This window comes from Rhinoderma darwinii, chromosome 3, assembly GCF_050947455.1.
Source record: "Rhinoderma darwinii isolate aRhiDar2 chromosome 3, aRhiDar2.hap1, whole genome shotgun sequence".
NCBI lineage: Eukaryota > Metazoa > Chordata > Amphibia > Anura > Rhinodermatidae > Rhinoderma > Rhinoderma darwinii.
This window is the reverse complement of record NC_134689.1, coordinates 379569911-379588893: the sequence shown is the minus strand read 5'-3', so window position 1 is coordinate 379588893 and position 18983 is coordinate 379569911. Positions and strand designations below refer to the sequence as shown.

Genomic DNA, 18983 nt, shown 5'->3' with positions numbered 1-18983 from the left:
TAACATCATGCATGGGTAGCACAGTTTGTCCTTCAGCCTCCTGAGTTTAGTTTTTATAAGTTATAGGGCCTCCTTGGAAGCCCATATCTTCCTAAACCCCATACACAAATTCATACTTTATTGCAATCTGCAGGGGCTAGACCCTTTGATAGGGCTTTCTGTGGGTGGAATAGGAATATTCCTGATGTGACGGGAGAGGAGTGGCGGGAAGTGGAGCTTTCCTTTTTTGATTCTGTAGGGACCAGATTTCTACACAGAATTTATTATACACCGGCATGACTTCAAAGTATTGGTGTTTCCAATTCTGATTCTTGTTTTAGCTTCCAATCTGTCATCATGGGCACATATCTTCACTGCATATGGCTATGTCCTAGGGTTTCACCCTTCTGGTCGGAGGTTGTTGAATTCCTTTATGACCATTTTGGGTTTCTGTGGCTCCTCACCTCTCAGATTTGTCTTTTGGGTGTCATGAATCAGGTAGTGCAGGGATATTATGATACGATTTTTTTTTTATTGATTTGCTCTAGTATGTGTCACTGTATCAAAAGTTGTATATCAATAGGAAATGCCCTCACAAATTCAAGAAAATGTGGTCACATCGGTTAGAAACGTCCAACACTGCAGTATAATTCTCCTATTGGCTGTTATTGGGGTTTGGGGTTGGGTCGAGTCAAGTAGCACATATGGATGGATGTTGTGTGAATGTGATGGTTTATAGTGTAAGAGTTGGTTATTCTGATTACCCTGCCTGTTCTTTGTAAAAGTTCACATTGCCCAATGTTCTGATGTCTATAGATGAGATGTTTTCCAATTTCCCTCCTTTGTAAAGGTAAATGGCCTTTTGCTATGTTTCTCTGAAAACAGCGTCTGATTTCAGCCATTTTTGTAGCCAAAAACGTGTTTTTGTTTTTTTTTCTTGGAGCTGTTTTTCCATTGACACAATGAAAAACAGCTCCAAAAATGGCTCAAGAAGCGACATGCTCCTTTTTTTTACGGGGGCGATTTTTACGTGCATTTTCTTAAAACCCAATTCTGAATTCTGAACTCAAAACTGAATTCAATGGGCAGATGTTTGTAGGAGTTTAGGTAGCGTTTTTCAGGCGTATTTCGAGGTATTTACACCCCGAAATACAGCTGAAAACACAGCGTGTGAACATACCCTTAAACTAAACAGAGGACACAGATGGAGCAGCATTTTATACAGTAAGACAAAACAAGTGCTGGGATAGAAAATATTTATTGTTCTTGAATAAGTAATGTTTTAGGGTAATTGCCTATTAAGTATTGAAAACTTCCTTGAGCCGCAAATGAATCATTCACTGATGTTAACAGGCTCTGTCTCTGTACACCATGATGTCCTTCAACACAGCTAAAAATCACAAGTATCATATATATTAGTCACAGTCACCATTATGGATGGTTTAAGACAACAAGATCTATTAGCAATAAATGACACATAAACTGGGTCTTTGGAAGACAAAAGAGGGTCTTTGTAATGGAGTTTATGGCAGGCCAGTAAGAACAGACCAGCTACTGATAAAAGGCTTCAGAGATGAATTGCCTGCCTGGATAACATGGAGAACATTCAACGTGTTCTCCAGACTCACCAGCTGATTGAAAGATTGTAGGAACTCAAGGAGAACAGTTTAGGAACGTCAGCTTACCAGAACCATGGACATGGACAGATATGTCATCTTGAATGGAAAAAACTATTGAATGTACAAATTGAATTTCAATCTGAATGTTTCCATAGACATACAATTAGATATTCTACGGATATTACACTAAAAACAATAGCTCCTTCACATGACTGTTAAACAGGTAATAAAGACCCAGTTTTATGGCCCAATAAAGTAATCACCTAAAGAATCAGTCCATATAGGACGTAGAGTAATGAGCGCACAATAGTGTTCAAGAAGATTTCCAACAACTTAGCTAATCTCATTGTGATGAATACAATTCTTCCCGTCTGAAGATAGGTGATGATGTTGGTGAGACATCTACCCATCGAAGAACAAAAAGGGGCATAATGTTATAGCTTATGGGCTTCCGATGATTTCATTGCATACCACTGGTCCTTCAGCTCTTGGTAATAGTATAAAGAGCAATTGCTAAAAACAGATAAAACACTTTGTAAAACTCCAATCTCCACCATTAGCCTAGCACATGGTGCCCCCCTTACAATACCCCACATTCACTAAACAGTTTAAGCCAGTTATGCCATATACTGCTCCATATAAAGTGGTAAACAACTTTTTTCTCATCAAATTTAGAAAGTGAGGAGAAAAGTGAGCGTGGTCTCCAAAGAGGTGTGGTTTAAGTCTAATTTATTAAGTCAAGTTAGTGGAAAAAAAACTGCAAATTTCTGGCACAACTCTAGATTTGATTTTCTGCCTGCTTGAAGGGCCAGAATGCACAAAATGAGGTTGTGTCTTTTAAAAAATGTGGCGTAAATCACTCCTACTATGTCTTTCACTAAATGTAGGACAATGTCTACAGGGTTGGCAGGGCTGGGCAGCTGGCATTTTCCAGTTTGATCCTATTGATCCTCCCTCTCCTACTGGCTCCATAGAATATACATGGTAAGTTAATGGAGATATCATTGATCATAGTCTTTTGAAGATATATACCTTATGATGAAGGCAGAGGCTTAACATGAAGCTCCTGGGCCCCAATTCAAAATCTATAACAGGGACCCATCTACTACTGTAATTTATCATACGGGTGTCTTCTTATGCGGCTGAGGGGCTTTTGGGCCCTCTCAGGCTCCAGGGCCCGGGTGCGACTGCTACCTCTACACCCCCTATAGCTACGCTCCTGGATGAAGGAGAAAAATTATAATATACCATGTATTTTTGAAAAACAAACTCTCATTGTCGCTCTGATTCACTCTCGTCTTGACTACTGTAACTCATTACTAATCGCTCTTCCCCTCACTAAACTCTCCCCTCTCCAAACGATCCTTAATTCAGCAGCCAGGCTCAACTTTCTGACCAACCGCTTCACCAACGCCTCTACCCTGTGTCAGTCACTGCACTGGACCGCTACACCAATGTCTCTACACAATGCCAGTCTCTGCACCTCACCGCTACACCAATGCCTCTACCCTGTGCCAGTCTCTGCACTGGTTTGTCATTTACTTTAGAATTCAATTTAAACTTATTACTCTAACTCGTCAATCTCTCCACAGTGTTGCACCTCCTTACATCTCCTCCCTCATCTCTGTCTACCACACTACCCGTGCTCTACGTTCTGCCAACGAGACTAACAAGATTATTAATCCGCCATAATCCGACCCTCCCACTCCGGTGTCCAAGACTTCTCTCGTGCTGCACCAGTCCTCTGGAATGTGCTACCTCGGACAACCACATTAAAGGGAATGTGTCGCTAGAAAAATTTTTTTTTTTTTTTTTTTAGTTAAACAGTTATTATATACATGATTAGACATTGTTCTAATTTTTTAAATTTTTTCACAAGTCAGGAAATATTATAAATTAGATTCTAATTTATAACATTTCCCTGTGCTGGTCACTAGAGGGAGCAATTCCCAAAATTGCAGCATTGGCATGTGGTAAAGCAACCACATTGCTTTATACTGCAAAATTTAAGAAGACACACTCGCTCTAGCGTCCTCAAACAATCCCCCCTCCTTTATTCTGGCTAGTGCCATGAGAAAGGAGGGGATTGAATGTTCAAACCTCCTACACTGTGTGCCGCAATTTTTTGAGCGAATACACAGTGTAGTAGGCTTACATACAGTGGTAATCACACACTAAAACACGAACATACACAAACATAACTTACCTGCTCCAGCCGCCGCCTCCGGTCCGTCCACTCCTAGTGCTTGCTTCTAATCACATGTCCAGAAGCCGCGACCGGAAGTAGCCATCTTACTGTCCGGCCGCGGCTTCCGGTCCACAAGAAAATGGTGCCGGATGTGGCTCGGCCGAAGACCTTCCATTTGGACTGTGTGGGAGCGGCGCATGCGCCGTTCCCACACAGACGGCATACACCATAGTGAATGGAACGGCTCCCGTTCGCATTCTCTATGGGGATGTATGTGCCGTATTCCATCTCTGTATGTGTCGTTAATCGGCACATACAGAGATGAGAAAAAAATGGCAGCCCCCATAGGGAAGAAAAAGTTAGAAAAAAAAAAAAGTAAAACACAAACACACAAATAAATAAAATTTATTTTAATAAAACACTAAAAGCAAATTGATATAAAAAAAAAAAAATTTGCGACACCTTTCCTTTAATTCCCGACATTCAGATTTCCTCAATACCTGACCCCTGCATTCAACAGTTTCCCACATACATCTGGCACCCTAGTGCACTTCATATCTGTGTATTTTTAGATACTGGCTGGTGACCGGCTCATGCAGCTTTATGTGTACTATTCTATGTTTATAAAGCTGGATCATTGAACTGAACAAGCACTTTTTACCTTGTGTCACCTTTACTTCCGCATAGATTGTAAGCTCTTCCGAGCAGGGCCCTCGATCCTCTTGTTTGAAATGTTAATATGTTTGTTACTATGTAATGTCTGATATTGTCTGTACATGTACCCTCCGAATTGTAAAGTGCTGCGGAATATGTTGGCGCTTTATAAATATTTTTTTTTATTATGATAAGTTTATCTATTCCGACCATAGGGGTCCATTGTGCTTGGTAAAGGCACTCCACATCATAACTAAAAACGTTCATAGATAAGATCTTGAGCAATCCCACTATTACCGAGGATCAAATTGTGGATTAATGTCACTCTACTTTCATGCACTTTAAACTTCGGATGAATTAGAATTATTGGTTCTCTTTTGGTTACATTGGCGGTGATCTTCATTTCTTCATTCCTCACCTTTAGGCCTTATTTACCAGAGGCGTAGCTAGGTTCTCCAGCACCCGGGGCAAAGATTCAGTTTGGCGCTCCCCCCCCCAACCTCTTTCCCGATATCTCCCTCCCTCTCACCATGTTTGTTTTCTCTACCAATCGACGTGTCATGTCTTTTTATGTAACACGAGCATAAAAACATTTGTACATTTTACAAGCAATATGGTTCTATACACAACACCAGAACCAAGCTCAGTACATATATACAGCACCAGAACATAGCTCATTACATATATACTACACCAGCACAAATACAGCTCAATTTAGTGCAACCCCCTGCTGTACAGGTTTGTACGGCGTAAAACTACAGCTCCCAGCATGGCCCGAACAATGATAAGGATATGCTGGGAGTTGCTGTTTCACAAAAAATAAATCCTATCATAATCATCTCGCTGCAGATCATACAGTGACTACATTACTGATTAGAGGCAGAATAAACATTTACATTAAGTGACTCACCGGTGACGTCTCAGATTATAGTTCTTTTTCTCCATCCAGTCCAGACCTCTATGATAACTTCTCCCGGTCCATTTCTGCAGTTTGCCACTCAGATGTCTTCAGCTTCTCACTTTTCCAACATTTCTGCACCTATAAATAAAGATAAGTTCTCATTATACCACACACTACGCCCCTAAATATAATAGTGACATACACTGCACCTCTAATTATAATAGCACCATACACCGTGTCCCACACACACACACACACTGTGCCCCCTGTAGATAGTGTCTGCCATAGAGCCCCCTGTAGATAGTGCCCCCATATAGCCCAGCCCTGTATATAGTGTCCCACAAATAACTCCCCCTATAGTGCTCTACAGATAGAACACCCCTGTATATAGCCCCCTGTAGATATAGCCCAGCCCTGTATATAGTGCTCCACGTATAGCCCAACCCTGTATATAGCCCCCTGTAGATATAGCCCACCCCTGTATATAGTGCTCCACAGATAGCCAACCCCTGTATATAGCCCCCCTGTATATATAGCCCAAACCTGTATGTAGCCCCCCTGTAGATATAGCCCACCCCTGTATATAGTGCTCCACATATAGTCCACCCCTGTATATAGTGCTCCACATATAGTCCACCCCTGTATATAGTGTTTCACAGATAGCCCACCCCTGTATATAGCCCCCCTGTACATATAGTCCACGCCTGTATATAGTGCTCCACTAGATAGTCCACCCCTGTATATAGTGCTCCACAGATAGCCCACCCCTAGATATACTATATACAGGGAGCACTATATACAGGGGTGGACTATATGTACAGGGGGGCTATATATAGGGGTGGGCTTTCTGTTGAGCACTATAGGGGGAGCTATTTGTGGGATACTATATACAGGGGTGGGCTACATCTACAGGGGGACTATATACAGGGGTGGGCTATATCTACAGGGGGAATATATCTACAGGGGGACTATATCTACAGGGGTGGGATATATCTACAGGGGTGGGCTATATCTACAGGGGTGGGCTATATCTACAGGGGTGGGCTATATACAGGGGAGGGCGATCTATGGAGCACTATATACAGGGGTGGGCTATATCTACAGGGGGGCTATATACTATATAGCCCCCCCTGTAGCTATAGCCCACCCCTGTATATGGTGCTCCATAGATAGCCCACCCCAGTATATAGCCCCCCCTGTAGATAGACACCCCCCATAGATAAAGCCCCCCGCGTGTAGATAAAGCCCCCCCCCCCCGTAGATAAACTCCCCCTTGTAGATAAAGCCCCCCCCCACCCGTGTAGACAAAGTCCCCCCCCGTAGTTAAAGTCTCCCCATAGATAAAGCCCCCCCGTGTAGACAAAGTCCACCCCCCGTAGATAAAGCCCCCCCCATGTAGACAAAGTCCCCCCCCCCGTAGATAAAGTCCCCCTTGTAGATAAAGTTCCCCCCTGTAGATAAAGTCCCCCTTGTAGATACAGCCACACACTTTTATTACAATTAAAAAATTTAAAAAACCTATTTAAACTCACCTTAATCCCACTCCCACGCCGTCCGGCAGCCATGGAGACCTGCTCTCTTCTGCGCAGGTCTCCTGGGGGTTGAACGCAGCGTCTATGAAAGGCGCTGATTGGCTGGGCAGGATGACTTTCCCTGTCACTCAGCGCCTTTCATCGACGGAAGCTTCACTAGTACAAAAGGTACCAGTCGCTTCACTCGTGGAAAGGCGCTGAATGGCCGGGCACGGAACGTGCCGGTCATTCATTGCTTCTAATTGTACCTGTGTCCTATAGACACAGGTACAATTATAGTGCAGGAGGAGGTGGCGCCCCGGCTGCCCTGCCCCTAGCTACGCCCCTGTATTTACACGAACATGTTAAACGTCCGTGGGACGGCCGTTGAAACAGCGGCGATCCCACGGACCTATGTAATTCAATGTGGCCGTTCAGACAGCCGTTGTTTCAACGGACCATGTGAAGGGTTCGTGCGAAAATAGGATATGTCCGTTATTTTCGCGCATCACGCATCCCTACATAGACTCTCAACTATGGGGGATGCGTGACATCACGTCCCGCAGCGCTGAGCACAGATGCACCTCGGACGTGAAAAACTGCAGTTTTTCACGTCCGAGATGCGCAGCGTTCGTGTAAATAAGAAGGCCTTAATATGCATCCTATGAAATGACGGGGAAGTATTCATATGGGGCATTGACTAAACCAATTATCTCTTTGAATACACACACAACTGCAAATGAGGGTTTACATCCAAATGGCTGGCAGCAGGGCAGGTTATATTATCCATACTGTACTTGCCATGGCATGTCCCTTATCTGGATATAATGTCTACAGAAAAAAGCCATGCAATATAAAAGGAGAATCTGTCCTTTCTTGGCAAACAAAAGGTGCATGAGGCAGATCATTATTCCCCTACGGGAGGTGGTCATGTCGTATGCAAATAGTAGTCTCCCTTTAAGATGACTACACAGTAGAGGTCACTTGTCTCTGTGATAAAAGCTGCCGGCTCACAATGAAGTCTTGTTTGATGTATTTTCCTAAAAGAAATAATTGAGTATTTAAAAAAAAAAACATTATGCCCATTTATTTCTGAAAGAAAAATTAAGTCTAAAATTCCTCGGTGTAAAGTCGGCCGTACACATTATGTAGCTGTTGACTGAATATTCATGTGTCCGAAATCTATCTCTCCCAACATCCCTGATCCTTCTCTTTCTTGACAGCAGATATCGAGGGGCTATTGTGCTGCCCCCATACACATAAAATTGTTGGCCAAACCAGGGTCAACAACGAACAGCAAAGAGTCCCTGTGCAAAAACAGTATACAGTGAAGGAAATAAGTATTTGATCCCTTGCTGATTTTGTAAAGACATGAACAGTCTAGAATTTTTAGGCTAGGTTAATTTTACCAGTGAGAGATAGATTATATATATAAAAAAAAAAAGAAAATCACATTGTCAAAATTATATATATTTATTTGCATTGTGCACAGAGAAATAAGTATTTGATCCCTTTGGAAAACAAGACTTAATACTTGTTGGTAAAACCCTTGTTGGCAAGCACAGCACTCAGACATCTTTTGTAGTCGATGATGAGGTTTGCACACGTTAGATGGAATTTTGGCCCACTCCTCTTTGCAGATCATCTGTAAATCATTAAGATTTCGAGGCTGTCGCTTGGCAACTCGGATCTTCAGCTCCCTCCATAAGTTTTCGATGGGATTAAGGTCTGGAGACTGGCTAGGTCACTCCATGACCTTAATGTGCTTTTTTTTTAGCCACTCCTTTGTTGCCTTGGCTGTATGTTTCGGGTCATTGTCATGCTGGAAGACCCAGCCACGAGCCATTTTTAATGTCCTGGTGGAGGGAAGGAGGTTGTCACTCAGGATTTGACGGTACATGGCTCCATACATTCTCCCATTGATGCGGTGAAGTAGTCCTGTGCCCTTAGCAGAGAAACACCCCCAAAACATAATGTTTCCACCTCCATGCTTGATAGTGGGGACGGTGTTCTTTGGGTCATAGGCAGCATTTCTCTTCCTCCAAACACGGCGAGTTGAGTTAATGCCAAAGAGCTCAATTTTAGTCTCATCTAACCACAGCACCTTCTCCCAATCACTCTCAGAATCATCCAGATGTTCATTTGCAAACTTCAGATGGGCCTGTACATGTGCCTTCTTGAGCAGGGGGACCTTGCGGGCACTGCAGGATTTGAATCCATTACGGCGTAATGTGTTACCAATGGTTTTCTTGGTGACTGTGGTCCCAGCTGCCTTGAGATCATTAACAAGTTCCCCCCGTGTAGTTTTCGGCTGAGTTCTCACCTTCCTCAGGATCAAGGATACCCCACGAGGTGAGATTTTGCATGGAGCCCCAGATCGATGTCGATTGACAGTCATTTTGTATGTCTTCCATTTTCTTACTATTGCACCAACAGTTGTCTCCTTCTCACCCAGCGTCTTACTTATGGTTTTGTAGCCCATTCCAGCCTTGTGCAGGTCTACGATCTTGTCCCTGACATCCTTAGAAAGCTCTTTGGTCTTGCCCATGTTGTAGAGGTTAGAGTCAGACTGATTAATTGAGTCTGTGGACAGGAGTCTTTTATACAGGTGACCATTTAAGACAGCTGTCTTTAATGCAGGCACCAAGTTGATTTGGAGCGTGTAACTGGTCTGGAGGAGGCTGAACTCTTAATGGTTGGTAGGGGATCAAATACTTATTTCTCTGTGCACAATGCAAATAAATATATATCATTTTGACAATGTGATCTTCTGGTTTTATTTTTATATAATCTATCTCTCACTGGTAAAATGAACCTAACCTAAAAATTCTAGAATGTTCATGTCTTTGACAGTGGGCAAACTTACAAAATCAGCAAGGGATCAAATACTTATTTCCTTCACTGTATGCTCTCCGATAGCTCATCATCCTCCCCTTTATCCACCAGTAATATTGACCTAAGAAATCCATCAACTTGCTGCTTTTAAGGGCACAGTGGGCCCCGTACCAAAGGGTCCTTATTCAGCTGCACTGGTCGCACATGTGGTATGTCTGCCCCTGGACCAAACTCACCAAACTCTTTTTTTTGGCCCTCTTAAAGGTCAGGCACGGGACTTTTTTTATACTGATGATCTATCCACATGATAGGTCATCAGTATATGACTGGTAGGGATCCGACACCCAGACCTTGCACTGATCAGCTACTCCAGCTGCCTCCGGGCACCAGATGTCTGTGCTGGAATCAGGCGGCCCTGGTCACAGTATAGCAGCCGTGCATTCAAGTGAATAGGAGCAGAGTTGCAGTACTGCAGCACGGCCGCCATGCAGTGTATGGAGACATCTGCTTCCGATACCGGTCACTGCAGAACATCCGGTGCCCGGAAGGCAGCCGGAACAGCTGATCGATGAAGGGTCCGGATGTCAAACACCTCACCGATCATATACATCAGTATGAAAAGCCGACCCGTGTCCGAATATGGCCTCATGCACACGACTGTAGCCGTATGCACGGCCGTGATTTTCGGGTCGGCCGGCTGCGGACTGTCAGCCGCAGGCCGCCCGCAAATCGTGGTACATGCACATGGCCGCCGCCATTGTTTTCAGTGAGCCCGGACCGCAGAACAGGGCCGTAATAAGACATGCCCGTTCTTTCTGCGGTCCGGGCTCCCGGGCCGTGCAAGGACCGCAAAAACTACGGTCGTGTGCATGGCCCCATAGAAAAGAATGGGGCCGCAATTTTCCCGTGGATTTTCGGGGGAATTGCGGCCGCAAAAACACGTTCGTGTGCATGGGGCCTAACTCCTTTAAGGCCCATTCACATGTAGCACATATAATTCTTTAAGTCAATAGGGAATGAGATATATTTTAAAACTATTGTATCATGACCAAAAAAATATTTACATCCTGTTGACTAAGGGTCCATTCACACTATAAAGTTGCATTCTTGAACACTATACAACACACAGACTCTGTATTAGCCACTCTGTGTGCCGCTATATGGTGCTTCCATGAGGCACAATATTCTCCCCTAGAAGCATTGTTTTTAGGAGAGAATACCACCGTAATAATACATAGAAGATTATTTTTTTTTCATGGATACTCATGGATTCCATTGTCAGAAAAACCTCCGTATGCCTCCATATGAAATTGGAGGCAAACAAAGTTACAGTATGTGCCAATAGTAGCCTATACCACACGGATCCATAATAGGGTCGTGAGCATAAGCCCTAAAACGCTCCCTACGTCTATGGTTCGTTTAGCTACTGGGCAAAGTACATGGTACAAAGTATATAACCAAACAATTTATAAAATTCTTCAATTGTTCAAACTATTTTTGAAATATGTTTTCTAAAAATGTGATAGAGCTTGTAGATTTAGCATCAAAATGTTGGTTACAGTCTATAGTGTCTCCATAGTGTTCTAATGGGCCAATGTAGCATTCCTCCAGAAGTTAATTCCAAAATGTTCATCATCGAATACTCAGCGTGACTAATACACAACCAGATTATTGCATTAGGACAAAATATCAGACCAATGAGGAACAGCTTCAAATGGAGGTTTAGAAAGGAGAAGGTTCATGTGGTATGACCTAGACCAGGGGTAGAAATTCTGCTGAAAAGAGCCCATCCAAACCATTAATAACTCATTAGAACTACTGTACGTGATTTTTTGTAAACCAGAGCTATGTGTCAACCTCCACCCCCTTTCAAATCACCCATCACATGGATGTTCAGCTGTTCCCACCTAGAAGTGGAAGGTGGGACATTTTTGTTGATGTTGAGCACTGTGGCAAAATCACTCAGATGTCCTCATCGGAGAAGCAGAAGGTAAATATATGGAGAGAAAAAAAGTCTTCCAAGCGTACAGCTGACTCTCCAGGGACACCAGAAGGTGAAGATGTCATGCAGAGCTGAGGTCCAGCTGTGCATCTGGTCATGTCATGTGGACAGGAGCTGATAGATTTAAGGAGGTATCTCATGGCCTTCCCTGGTGAGGTGAGCTGTACTCGGTGATGGCCGGATGAAGTTCTGAATGGAATTGATGAGCAAGAATGCAACTCTCCCATGTGTATATAGTAAATCTACAACACGTATATCATATATAGCAAATGTAACCACTTGGATTTTCAGAAACTGTTACTCAGAATGTGTTTTACTTCTACATGTGAAGGACATCGTTAATTTTTTAATTTTTCGTTTATATTCAATTTATATTATCCCAGGAAGCAAAGAAGACAAATGGGTATGTATTAGGCAAAGAAATGTTAAGTCTCTCTGACCAAGGAGAGGAAAAGGGGACGGGGTGCCCCACGCGTATCGCCACTGTGTGGTTTCCTCAGGGGTAGTAGTCTGGCTCAATTTATGTGATCTGGTACAATTCAAGCTAACCACAGCTTCCACTGATTTTGGTGATCAAGATTAGAAAAAGTTGAAAAGCGGATGCCATAGGCAAATAAGCCCTTTTTCCCAACTACCAATAGAATTGTTACATTTTAAAATGTAACAATTCTATTGGTAGTTAGGAAATAGGGCTTCTTTGCCTCTGGCATCCGCTTTTCAATTGTTGTATCAGGCCTGCCAACTACCAAGGGTCCAAACCTCTTCTATTTTTCAAGATTAGAAAAATAGACTTTTTTTTTTTCAGGAACAACGCCTCTCCTATCCATGGGCTGTATATGGTATTGCAACTCATCCCTATTCAAATGAATGAGGCCAAGCTGCAGTACCAGACACAGCCTATGGTTTTGAAATGACGTGGCAAAAAGAGGAATTATTGGAATATTTACTAAGCAAAATGCTCCAGATTTGTGTGACAAATGGTGTAAAAACAAGTGGAGTACATGGCATGTGCCAATTTATTATTTGTTATAGACACTTTTTCCTCCTACCTAGACAGTATTGGAAAGAGGCATAGCTAAGAGGAGTCTTAACGTATTAAAGACCTGAGCCATTCTGAATTCTTGGTGTATATGTATGCCAGCCATTAGTTTATTTAATGAAAAGAGTGTAACATTCCTATAAACCTGTGTTACATTTTGGATAGATAGATAGATAGATAGATAGATAGATAGATAGATAGATAGATAGATAGATAGATAGATAGATAGATAGATAGATAGATAGACAGACAGACAGACAGACAGACAGACAGACAGACAGACAGACAGACAGACAGACAGACAGAGATAGATAGACAGGTAGATAGATAGATAGATAGATAGATAGATAGATAGATAGATAGATAGATAGATAGATAGATAGATAGATAGATAGATAGATAGATAGATAGATAGATAGATAGATAGATAGATAGATAGCATATTTATTAGATACAAAAAAGGCAGTGCTTCTTACTAGACCTCTGATTATTTATGTGGAAAAATAGAAAACTCAGGGGACATGATACATGATGGCTTATTTCCATAGCAAATATTCACACAGGAGCTGGTTGTAAATGAAAGGAAAGTTGTGTTCTCACCTAACGGACATTCATGGTAAAAAGGTGGAATACATTAACACTTTCCTCTCCTGTAATCCAAATGTTCAAATCAAGATGTCAATTGGATTGTAATTACTGCAAAAGTGTTTGGTGTCTATTACTGTGGAATGCATCTAGCCCTGAACTTACAAATGTCTGGAAAACATGACAATACAGTGGAGCTACTAAATGAGGGACTGTACACTAAAATGAAAAGTAGGCCATGATATTGACAATTAAAGGGTTTATCCGTGTTCTGAATGTTTTTTGCTAATGGCTAATAATTCCATAAATTAACAAAAGAAGGGCCTGTTCACCTCTGCATTGGAAGCTCCACTGAAAATACAGGAAATAATAGCACACCCTTACGGAAACCCAATTAGAGTCAATGGGTTCCGTCGAGCTCCGATGGTGTCCGTCATACAATGGAACCGGCACTTCCAGTAATTTTGTTGTTCTGCTACTCTGACGAAGTAGAACAACGGAAACACCAACGCAGATGTGAACAGGTCCGAAGCAGTACTCACCTATCCTTTCCCCCAGTGATCTATAATGCCCTTATAATAACCCCTTTAAGGTCTTGTTACTTTTGGATACTTGCAAGACTATATTAAGTTGTGGTGAATATAGAGAATTTGTGGTGGATATGGAGAGTTGTGGTGGATATGGAGAATTTGTGGTGAATATTGAGAGTTGTGGTGGATATGGAGAGTTGTGGTGGATATGGAGAGTTGTGGTGGATATTGAGAGTTGAGGTGAATACGGAGAGTTGTGGTAGATATGGAGAATTATTGGTGGATATGGATAGTTGTGGTGGATATGGAGAATTTGTGGTGGATATGGAGAGTTGTGGTGGATATGGAGAGTTGTGGTAAATATGGAGAATTTGTGGTAGATATGGAGAATTTGTGGTGGATATGGAGAGTTGTGGTGGATATGGAGAGTTGTGGTAGATATGGAGAGTTGTGGTGGATATGGAGAGTTGTGGTAGATATCAAGAGTTGTGGTGGATATGGACAGTTGTGGTGGATATGGACAGTTGTGGTGGGTATGGAGAGTTGCAGTGAATATGGAGAAGTTTAGTTGATATGGAGAATTATGGTGGATATGAAGTAATTGTTCGGAAACCAGCAAGGTATTTCATACAGAGGCATACACTACAATACATTAGCTAATACCCCAGGCAAATGAAAAATTATGCCCCATGAAATACAGTGTTACTAAAGAAATCTCCTGTTAATTGGTTGCAGTTCTCCACAGGGCTAGGTTATAAGGAGTACACAAGGGGCATGTGCCCTGGGACCTCCACTACCGTGGGGAGCTCGAGGACCATTGCCATTCACAAAGTGTGGCACTATTACTGGGGTATGTGGACCCACTAGACCGCTCCGCCGTAGTGGAGAGGCAGCTGACCAGGTCACAGTCTATACGAAAGTCTATAGTACCTAGTAACACTTGGGTACCTGAACTAGTCCAGACAGAGGCTGTGGCTTCAGCACGGATGGAGGTCGGAGCAGCAGGTAGCGCCAGATGTGGCGGGCAGTAGCCAATGTGGCAGAAGACACTGGACGTGGTAGAAGACACTAAACGTGGCAACGACAGCAGGTGCAGTAGACACGACTTCGACACTAGTAGGCTCAGAAAAAAAGAACAGCACGGGATACAGGAACAGGTAACAGGGCACGGGTAATGACTGGAACGGGAAACACTAAGGGACCATTTGCAAGACAGACTTCGGATAACTAACGACGCTCAGGCAAGGATCAGAAAGGCTGGGGCCTTCTTATAGACCAGGAAATCATGTGGTTGATGATGATGATTGTTTTACAGGTGTGTGCGCTGGCGCTTTAAGAGCGGGCACGAGCGTGAACGCGCACCCTACAGGACACAGCAGACCGGAGCAGAAGTAAGTGCTGGCGTCTCCTAGGAAGGAGATGGGGACCAGCTCTCACGGATCCATGGCTGCAGGCGTCGGGAGGTGAGTAAACCCAACGGCCCGTGGCCATGGACGCTACAGGGCACAATATGTACCACTATTACTAGGGGCACAATATGAAGCACTATTTCTGGGGGGCACAATATGTAGCATTATTATTGGTGAAACAATATATAGCTTTATTATTGGGGCACTGTGCACATTGCATTATTTTGAAGGAGCTTTTATGATTGGCACTATGATTTATGGGTGCATTTTCTGTATGGCACTATTATTTTTTGAAGACATAATGGCAGTACCAAATAAATCTAAACAGCATGTCATTGTATTGTGGGCACCTGGAAAAGCAGCATGACATGCTACTAGGGGCAGCAGGATAGGGAGTTTGTTCTGCTGAGAAAACATGGAGTTGTGCTGTAAGAGCAAGGAGCCAAAGATGTCTGGGCAGCAAACTCTGCAAAGTTGTGTCTGGAAGACGTCTTTAAAGAGGCTCTGTCACCAGATTTTGCAACCCCTATCTGCTATTGCAGCAGATAGGCGCTGCAATGTAGATTACAGTAACGTTTTTATTTTTAAAAAACAAGCATTTTTGGCCAAGTTATGACCATTTTTGTATTTATGCAAATGAGGCTTGCAAAAGTCCAAGTGGGCGTGTTTAAAGTAAAAGTCCAACTGGGCGTGTATTATGTGCGTACATCGGGGCGTTTTTACTACTTTTACTAGCTGGGCGTTCTGACGAGAAGTATCATCCACTTCTCTTCAGAACGCCCAGCTTCTGGCAGTGCAGACACACAGCGTGTTCTCGAGAGATCACGCTGTGACGTCACTTCCTGCCCCAGGTCCTGCATCGTGTCGGCCACATCGGCACCAGAGGCTACAGTTGATTCTGCAGCAGCATCAGCGTTTGCAGGTAAGTAGCTACATCGACTTACCTGCAAACGCCGATGCTGCTGCAGAATCAACTGTAGCCTCTGGTGCCGATGTGTCCTCGCTCGTCCGACACGATGCAGGACCTGGGGCAGGAAGTGAGTGACGACACAGCGTGATCTCTCGAGAACACGCTGTGTCTGCACTGCCAGAAGCTGGGCGTTCTGAAGAGAAGTGGATGATACTTCTCGTCAGAACGCCCAGCTAGTAAAAGTAGTAAACACGCCCCGATGTACGCACATAATACACGCCCAGTTGGACTTTTACTTTAAACACGCCCACTTGGACTTTTGCAAGCCTCATTTGCATAAATACAAAAATGGTCATAACTTGGCCAAAAATGCTCGTTTTTTAAAAATAAAAACGTTACTGTAATCTACATTGCAGCGCCGATCTGCTGCAATAGCAGATAGGGGTTGCAAAATCTGGTGACAGAGCCTCTTTAAGTAATTATTTATTTGAAGTATACACTGTTCTCACCTCTCAGGAAGACAGGGGTCCCCTTGAGGCCATTTGCCAATCCCATCCAACCAGAAGAGGTGGAAAATCCCCTTTGAAGTCCTAAAAGAATCGTTGGCTCGACTGTTTCCATAGCTCCCATAGACTTCAGTGGAGAGTGATGCCTCTCTTTTATGTGGCTGTGATAGAGGTCAGGTGGGGTCTGGGTCCCAGAGGTGAGATCTGGGCCCTAACCAAATTTTTTGCCCAATGGTCCCCACCAACCTTAATCCGGCCCTGGTTCTCCATACCCCTGGAGAGATGGGGGCCCTAACCAAAATTTTTGCCCATATTTCTGGGCAAAAAATTGTCCATACCCCTGGTGAGATGGGGGCGCTAATCAAATTTTTCGCCCAACGGCCCCCACCAACCTTAATCCAGCCCTGATTATCAACCTTCATTGGATCCTCCATTATACAGGAGAATTTGTGATACCCCACTGCTGTAGACCAGCAGCACCAGAGGGCACGTGACTGATTGACTGTTATGTCCAACTAAGTTCATTTATCTTCAGTCTCATTCTGACAAGCATTAGTGCATCTGTGTTTAACAGTCCGTATTCTGATCCCTATAGGGCTGTAAGTTCAGTTCAGTAGAACCTCGAGGAGGTCCAGGTCTTACATCCAGAATACAGACGGTAAAACACGGATACAGTAGGCCTATCTGAAGTTATTGAGTGTTCAAAAATTCTGGCGCCACTGTAAAGTGATGCCATTGTAAAGGGACCCCTGATGCAGTTGGGTTAATTAGCAATAATCATATTGTTCTCTATTTTGAGGGGTCTGTATATTGTTGCTGATGTATTATCTTAAGCCGGACATACATATGAGATAATGGTCGAAAGAATACTTTTTCAGCCAACACCATTTTTACTGACTCCACCATAAATGGCGAGCGTGCATGTTTATTTCAATGGGGAAAAGGGAATAGGGCACTGCCAGACCCCTCTGTAAGCGGTTTATCTCCCACAGGGACAAATAATCAGGTATGTTAAAATCCAGCATGGTCAATCTCTCTTTCCACCAGCGTCTGCCATCACTGGACTGTCCAGAGACTTCCATACACGAGAACATCAGCAATTCCTTCAAATCAACAGGTTTCAGGTGGGTTTTATCGCATATGTATGGCAGGTGTAAGAATAAAATCACCTAATCCATTAGGTATTAATGGACAACACTGTAGATCAGGCACACATGTTCTCTCTATGGTGAACGTCTCCAACCTACGGATCTCCAGCTGTTGCAAAACCACAAATTCCGGCATGCCACAGGCTGTCAGGTCATGTTGGGAGTTAGGGGGGATTCACACGAACGTGATTTTCGTCCGTGCAGCCCGCGTGGTTTTTACGCGGGTCGCGCGGACCTATGCAAGACTATGGGGCAGTGCAGACAGTCCGTGAGTTTTGCGCAGCGTGAGTCCACTGCGTAAAACACACGCATCACGCACCCATTGAAGTCAATGGGTGCGTGAAAATCACGCATGCCCCACGGAAGCACTTCCGTGGGACAAGCGTTATTCGCACAACAGCAGTAAAAGAATGAATGTAAACAGAAAAGCACCACGTGCTTTTCTGTTTACAAACATCCAAACGGAGTGTCATAATGATGGCGGCTGCGCGAAAAGTACGCAGCCGCGCACCATATGAACAGGACACACGGAGCTGAAACGCTGCTACAACGCGCGCAAAACGCTCACGTTCATCTGAATCCGCCCTTATAGTTCCCCAAGAGCCACAGGTTACAGGATTTCCTCAAATCATGGCCTGTTGTGGGTACGTGAGGACTGCAGTTGAGGAACACTGCTCTATGGGGTCCGTGGTCTGAAACCAGCCATCCACAAGAAAAGTAATAATAGTCTTCTAGTGTTTATGTGAGTTTCCTTCCCACACTCCAAAAACATACTAATTGACTTCCTATGCGGTTGTCCCTAGTGTGCGAGTGAGATTGGGAGATTAGATTGTGAGCCCCATCAGCGAAAGGAAAAATCTGTGTACAGCGCTGTTGATTATGTTGTCACTGTATAGGCAATGGGAAATAAATGCACAAAACGCAACAAAAAAGAGAGAAAGCAGCAGGAATTATCAAGTAAGGAGGTGGAAACCAGTGAAAAAACTGTATGTGGAACAGTCTTGTGGATTTTATTTTAAAATAAATCTGGAAAAAAAATCACTGGAAATTCACTGGATAGAAAAATGGATGGAACGAGACAGACAGACAGACACGACAGAGAGATAGATAGATAGATAGATAGATAGATAGATAGATAGATAGATAGATAGATAGATAGATAGATAG

General features: G+C 43.5%; 1 pseudogene; it reads left to right on the top strand.

Moving 5' to 3' along the window:
- The window catches only part of LOC142750521 (uncharacterized), a 53106-nt pseudogene extending 39024 nt beyond the window's left edge, over positions 1 to 14082 (top strand).
- Positions 14083 to 18983: the final 4901 nt, after the last annotated feature.